This window comes from Borostomias antarcticus (assembly GCF_949987555.1).
Source record: "Borostomias antarcticus genome assembly, chromosome: 17".
NCBI classification, from domain to species: domain Eukaryota; kingdom Metazoa; phylum Chordata; class Actinopteri; order Stomiiformes; family Stomiidae; genus Borostomias; species Borostomias antarcticus.
The window spans coordinates 19,452,676-19,460,175 of record NC_140250.1 but is presented as its reverse complement, the minus strand read 5'-3'; the positions used below and the strand labels follow the sequence as shown (position 1 = coordinate 19,460,175).

The 7,500-nt window shown below is 52.6% G+C and overlaps 1 protein-coding gene across 1 annotated transcript in view; it reads left to right on the top strand.

The window, feature by feature from the left end:
• Positions 1 to 7,500, top strand: part of uxs1 (UDP-glucuronate decarboxylase 1) — a 70,860-nt gene that overhangs the window by 50,912 nt on the left and 12,448 nt on the right. The window lies entirely within an intron of this gene.

Sequence of the window (7,500 nt, the reverse complement as noted above, 5' to 3'; positions counted from 1 at the left end):
CATGTCCTCCTCTCCTCCATGTCTCCTCTCCTCTCCTCCATGTCTCCTCTCCTCTCCTCCATGTCTCCTCTCCTCTCCTACATGTCCTCCTCTCCTCCATGTCTCCTCTCCTCTCCTCCATGTCTCCTCTCCTCCATGTCTCCTCTCCTCCATGTATCCTCTCCTCTCCTCCATGTCCTCCTCTCCTCCATGTCTCCTCTCCTCCATGTCCTCCTCTCCTCCATGTCTCCTCTCCTCCATGTCTCCTCTCCTCCATGTCTCCTCTCCTCTCCTCCATGTCTCCTCTCCTCCATGTCTCCTCTCCTCTCCTCCATGTCTCCTCTCCTCCATGTCCTCCTCTCCTCCATGTCTCCTCTCCTCTCCTCCATGTCCTCCTCTCCTCCATGTCCTCCTCTCCTCCATGTCTCCTCTCCTCTCCTCCATGTCTCCTCTCCTCTCCTCCATGTCCTCCTCTCCTCCATGTCCTCCTCTCCTCCATGTCTCCTCTCCTCTCCTCCATGTCTCCTCTCCTCCATGTCTCCTCTCCTCCATGTCTCCTCTCCTCCATGTCCTCCTCTCCTCCATGTCTCCTCTCCTCCATGTCTCCTCTCCTCTCCTCCATGTCCTCCTCTCCTCCATGTCTCCTCTCCTCCATGTCTCCTCTCCTCTCCTCCATGTCTCCTCTCCTCTCCTCCATGTCTCCTCTCCTCCATGTCTCCTCTCGTCTCCTCTCCTCCATGTCTCCTCTCCTCCATGTCCTCCTCTCCTCCATGTCCTCCTCTCCTCCATGTCTCCTCTCCTCTCCTCCATGTCTCCTCTCCTCTCCTCCATGTCTCCTCTCCTCCATGTCTCCTCTCCTCCATGTCTCCTCTCCTCCATGTCCTCCTCTCCTCTCCTCCATGTCCTCCTCTCCCTGCGTGACGGACGTCAGCCTTTGACGATCTGATTCCATCGTTGTGTCTCGTCCGTCGCGTGGGCAGGTGATATTTCTTTATCTCATGCCTCTTTCCGCTCCGCGTCACTCGTTCCTCCAGGCCCAGGAGAATTCTGGGTAAGAAGCCGCTTCCCCGTTACCAGCTGCCAATCAGGGAGCCAGATCTCGTCTGCCAGACAGCTCCTTCATTCATATTCATTGAGTGACATTTGGAGCAGGAAATGAGTATAGGTCAGCTGACACGCTCGCTCACACGCGTCCCTCTCCGCCCGGCACAGACGCTCGCCGTTAAACATGATTGGCAGACGTGTGTTTTGAGACGCCGGCTGGCAGTGTGACGAACCTGAGTCCAGACCGGGCCGGACTCAGACCGGGCCGGACTCAGGCAGGGGCGGGGCAGGGGGCGGGGCGCGGCGGGGCGGGGCCCAGCGCTCCATCACAGACTGGACCCGTCTGTTCTGTTCGCCAGAGTCCGTGGGCGCCGCTGCTAGAGGTGCTGGTCGTCATGTGGCGTGACACATTACCTCATTGGTCTGTAGGCATGCGGCCCAGTTAATTAACACACACACACACACACACACACACACACACACACACACACTCTAACACTCGTCTCCGCCACCTGTTCAGTGAGGAGACGTGCCTGGTGCTCTGGTTCTCTGGTGCTCTGGTTCTCTGGTGCTCTGGTTCTCTGGTGCTCTGGTTCTCTGGTTCTCTGGTTCTCTGGTTCTCTGGTGCTCTGGTTCTCTGGTGCTCTGGTTCTCTGGTTCTCTGGTGCTCTGGTTCTCTGGTTCTCTGGTGCTCTGGTTCTCTGGTTCTCTGGTTCTCTGGTGCTCTGGTTCTCTGGTGCTCTGGTTCTCTGGTGCTCTGGTGCTCTGGTGCTCTGGTTCTCTGGTTCTCTGGTTCTCTGGTGCTTTGGTTCTCTGGTGCTCTGGTGCTCTGGTTCTCTGGTGCTCTGGTTCTCTGGTTCTCTGGTTCTCTGGTGCTCTGGTTCTCTGGTTCTCTGGTGCTCTGGTGCTCTGGTTCTCTGGTGCTCTGGTGCTCTGGTTCTCTGGTGCTCTGGTTCTCTGGTGCTCTGGTTCTCTGGTGCTCTGGTGCTCTGGTTCTCTGGTGCTCTGGTTCTCTGGTTCTCTGGTGCTCTGGTTCTCTGGTGCTCTGGTTCTCTGGTGCTCTGGTTCTCTGGTTCTCTGGTTCTCTGGTGCTCTGGTTCTCTGGTGCTCTGGTGCTCTGGTTCTCTGGTGCTCTGGTTCTCTGGTGCTCTGGTTCTCTGGTGCTCTGGTGCTCTGGTTCTCTGGTGCTCTGGTGCTCTGGTTCTCTGGTGCTCTGGTTCTCTGGTGCTCTGGTGCTCTGGTTCTCTGGTGATCTGGTTCTCTGGTGCTCTGGTTCTCTGGTGCTCTGGTTCTCTGGTTCTCTGGTGCTCTGGTGCTCTGGTTCTCTGGTGCTCTGGTTCTCTGGTTCTCTGGTGCTCTGGTTCTCTGGTGCTCTGGTTCTCTGGTGCTCTGGTGCTCTGGTTCTCTGGTTCTCTGGTGCTCTGGTTCTCTGGTTCTCTGGTTCTCTGGTGCTCTGGTGCTCTGGTTCTCTGGTGCTCTGGTTCTCTGGTGCTCTGGTTCTCTGGTGCTCTGGTGCTCTGGTTCTCTGGTTCTCTGGTGCTCTGGTTCTCTGGTGATCTGGTTCTCTGGTTCTCTGGTTCTCTGGTGCTCTGGTGCTCTGGTTCTCTGGTGCTCTGGTTCTCTGGTTCTCTGGTTCTCTGGTCTTATTGCAGATGTCTAATTACAGGAAACAAGCCCATCTCTCTGTTTCTCTCCTCTCTCCCTCCTATTAAGTCCCATTAAGAGCCCCGCTGCCTTTACTATGCTGCTGCTCACATCTGCAGGCTGTGACACACACACACACACACACACACACACACACACACACACACACACACACACAACATACACACACACACACACACACAAACATTCACACACACACACAAACACACACACACACACACACACAGAAACATACATCCACACACACATACACACACACAAACAAACATACACACACACAAACACACACACACACAACATACACACACACAAACATTCACACACTAACACAAACACACACACACACACACACACACACACAGTGAGCCCTGACATCCAATTAGAATAAAACCCACATGGTGTGAAACATGCGCCTCCCCTCCCCACACCCCCCTCTGTCCTGTCCACCCATCTCATCATCACACCTCCACCAGCTGGGCCTCTCACCTCCGCTCCTCTGCCCTTTGCTCCTTCTCTCTCCTCTCTCCCCTCTTCTGTCCTCTCACCTCCGCTCCTCTGCCCTTTGCTCCTTCTCTCTGCTCTCTCCCCTCTTCTGTCCTCTCACCTCCGCTCCTCTGCCCTTTGCTCCTTCTCTCTCCTCTCTCCCCTCTTCTGTCCTCTCACCTCCGCTCCTCTGCCCTTTGCTCCTTCTCTCTCCTCTCTCCCCTCTTCTGTCCTCTCACCTCCTTTCCTCTGCCCTTTGCTCCTTCTGTCACCTCTCTCTCCTCTTCTGTCCTCTCCTCTCATGTGCTCACGCACACACGTTATCAGGGCTACTCTTCTTACGCAGGGCTACTATAAGACTTATTCCTCTCTTATTACCTCCACCCCAGCGACAGTGCAGGGCGAGAGACCCAGCGACAGTGCAGGGCGAGAGACCCAGCGACAGTGCAGGGCGAGAGGTCGTCTCAACGCCCATGAGAGTTATTTCTCTGATCCACTACGTAAGCGACGCTAACTACTGTACGTTATTACATGCTGCAGATCTCTCTGGGTCTGGTCAAATTCTGCCAATTCATTGGTAGCCCTGGAATCCCAGCGACACCAATCAGTAACGACTCGGGATCAGGTGTTCCCATCCATAGATATGCCCCACCCATCTAACCTGGGCTAGCGTCTCTCATTTGCTGCTACGACCTGTCACTCTTTAAGTTCTGACCCGTGGATACGCCCTCAGAACACCAGCTTGGGCGGCGACGTGGCCCAGCCTCTACAGTGCATGAAGTCTACATAATATTAGAGTCTGGAGAGACTAGCCAAGAGGTCATGTTATTAGAGTCTGGAGAGACTAGCCAGGAGGTCATGTTATTAGAGTCTGGAGAGACTAGCCAAGAGGTCATGTTATTAGAGTCTGGAGAGACTAGCCAAGAGGTCATGTTCTCGGTGGCGTGTGTTTGTGTGTGCGTGTGTTTTTGTTCGTGTGTTTGCCTGTTAGCAGCGTTACGAAAAAACTACTGGACTGATTTTCACTGAACTCGTTAGAAGAGTGTAGCATGGTCCATCTTAACTCGTTAGAAGAGTAGCATGGTCCATCTGAAGAGTGTAGCATGGTCCATCTTAGAAGGGATTCAATGGAAGGGGCGGAGGTCTGTGTGGAGGTCTGTGTTCAGGGGTGGAGGTCTGTGTTCAGGGGTGGAGGTCTGTGTTCAGGGGTGGAGGTCTGTGTTTAGGGGTGGAGGTCTGTGTTCAGGGGTGGAGGTCTGTGTTCAGGGGTGGAGGTCTGTGTTTAGGGGTGGAGGTCTGTGTTTAGGGGTGGAGGTCTGTGCTCAGGGGTGGAGGTCTGTGTTCAGGGGTGGAGGTCTGTGTTCAGGGGTGGAGGTCTGTGTTAAGGGGGGGAGGTCTGTGGGAGGTCTGTGTTTAGGGGTGGAGGTCTGTGTTTAGGGGTGGAGGTCTGTGTTTAGGGGTGGAGGTCTGTGCTCAGGGGTGGAGGTCTGTGTTTAGGGGTGGAGGTCTGTGTTCAGGGCTGGAGGTCTGTGGGAGGTCTGTGTTCAGGGGTGGAGGTCTGTGTGGAGGTCTGTGTTCAGGGGTGGAGGTCTGTGTTCAGGGGTGGAGGTCTGTGTTTAGGGGTGGAGGTCTGTGTTCAGGGGTAGAGGTCTGTGTTTAGGGGTGGAGGTCTGTGTTCAGGGGTGGAGGTCTGTGCTCAGGGGTGGAGGTCTGTGTTTAGGGGTGGAGGTCTGTGTTCAGGGCTGGAGGTCTGTGGGAGGTCTGTGTTCAGGGGTGGAGGTCTGTGTGGAGGTCTGTGTTCAGGGGTGGAGGTCTGTGTTCAGGGGTGGAGGTCTGTGTTTAGGGGTGGAGGTCTGTGTTCAGGGGTGGAGGTCTGTGGGAGGTCTGTGTTCAGGGGTGGATGTCTGTGTTTAGGGGTGGAGGTCTGTGTTCAGGGGTGGAGGTCTGTGTTCAGGGCTGTGTTTAGGGGTGGAGGTCTGTGTTTAGGGGTGGTCTGTGTTTAGGGGTGGAGGTCTGTTCTGGCTGAGTACCATTTCTAGTTAAGCTACAGTCTGACTCACACACACCCTGCCAGCTACACATGCACACACACGTGCGCGGTTATGGGCCTTCTTTTTCTTTATTCCCAGAACCCACCTCATCACGATGTCCTTATTGTGTCCTTGTTTATGATACATATCAGCATATCTGCTTATACCCTGCTCTGGTGCTCTGGGGCGTACCATTTAGTATGGTCCACACTGCCCCAGCAGTGCTATTCATGAGATTCTCATCTTTTTATTCAGTGGAAACTCTTAGGAATAGAAGTGCCACATTTTTCAAGGGTAAATGGAAGTGGGGCAAGGATGGGATTCACTCTGTCGCTGTTCAGAGCCTGAATGTTTAGCAGTATGTGGGATCTGGGATGTCTGATGGTAATACTGTGCACTACGCTGGGGTGATCTCCACATTGGGATCAATTACGGTGGCCCTGAAGTGTCACAACTTCCTGAATTACTTCTCGAGTCAATGTGTGGTACTCACTGCCTTGCCCCAAGACCCCTGAGCTGGCCCACTAGTGCCTGTCAGAGTATTACTCAGGACCCCTGAGCTGGCCCACTAGTGCCTGTCAGAGTATTACTGAAAGTAACAACCATCTATTATCTGAAGTACATCTGCATTACAGATTATATGAGTGGACAAGATATTACAAAAGAGCAAAGTGGGATTGGGATAACAGGTCTGTTGATTGGGATAACAGGTCTGTTGATTGGGATAACTGGTCTGTTGATTAGGATAACTGGTCTGTTGATTGGGATAACAGGTCTGTTGATTGGGATAACTGGTCTGTTGATTGGGATAACAGGTCTGTTGATTGGGATAACTGGTCTGTTGATTGGGATAACAGGTCTGTTGATTGGTATAACAGGTCTGTTGATTGGGATAACAGGTCTGTTGATTGGGATAACTGGTCTGTTGATTGGGATAACAGGTCTGTTGATTGGGATAACTGGTCTGTTGATTGGGATAACTGGTCTGTTGATTGGGATGACTGGTCTGTTGATTGGGATAACTGGTCTGTTGATTGGGATAACTGGTCTGTTGATTGGGATGACTGGTCTGTTGATTGGGATAACTGGTCTGTTGATTGGGATAACTGGTCTGTTGATTGGGATAACTGGTCTGTTGATTGGGATAACAGGTCTGTTGATTGGGATAACTGGTCTGTTGATTGGGATGACTGGTCTGTTGATTGGGATGACTGGTCTGTTGATTGGGATGACTGGTCTGTTGATTGGGATAACTGGTCTGTTGATTGGGATAACTGGTCTGTTGATTGGGATAACTGGCCCCTACTGCTGCTTGCGTCCAAATGAGTGTTGGAACAGGAAGTTGGAAATGCCAGGCCCACTCGCCAGAAGATGTTTGACTTGGTCATGGCTGATTGTTGAAGTCTATAGAACTTAGGGATCTGTCTGTTCCCTGTCTGATTTACATTTAGATTTTCTGCCATCATCCAGTTTTTTGTGTGCACTTGGGAAGAGAGACAGAGCGATAGATAGATAGAGAGAGAGAGAGAGAGAGAGAGAGAGAGAGAGAGAGAGAGAGAGAGAGAGAGAGATGGAGAGGATCAGTTAGTTTGCTTGGTTTGTTTGCTAATACTAAAGCCACGTTCCACTGAGGCACTTGGGTATTTTAAGAGTAAATGTTATTAATCTGTGCACATAATGCATCATATATGTGCTTGGGTTTAGTGTCCTCTGCCTTGGCTGAGCCAGAAAGCAGACATGTGTGACGATCGATCCGAGTGGATTAAAACCAGTCCGATCAGCTTGAGATCTTGCTTGCATTATTTGCCGTTGCTGGAGGGGCCTCTGTGGAGGGCGTGTGTGTGTGTGTGTGTGTGTGTGTGTGTGTGTGTGTGTGTGTGTGTGTGTGTGTGCGTGCGTGCGTGCGTGCGTGCGTGCGTGCGTGCGTGCGTGCGTGCGTGCGTGCGTGCGTGCGTGCGTGCGTGCGTGCGTGCGTGCGTGCGTGCGTGCGTGCGTGCGTGCGTGCGTGCGTGCGTGCGTGCGTGCGTACCTTGGCACTCAAGCATGCATGTGTATTTTATGTGTTTATGTTTGTGTGCGTCTTGGGTTTAAAATATTGATGTATATCTGGAAGCTTTGATTTGATTTGATCTGATGAGGGAAGATGAATGAGCAGGAGAGACCCGTCTTACGCTGGAGAGACCCGTCTTCCACTGCAGCTCATCTCTCTAATCATCACAGGCTTTTCACCAGACATTCATACAGCTAATGATCTCCACATTACACTTCACGCTATTTACATAACTACCACCATCAGCAC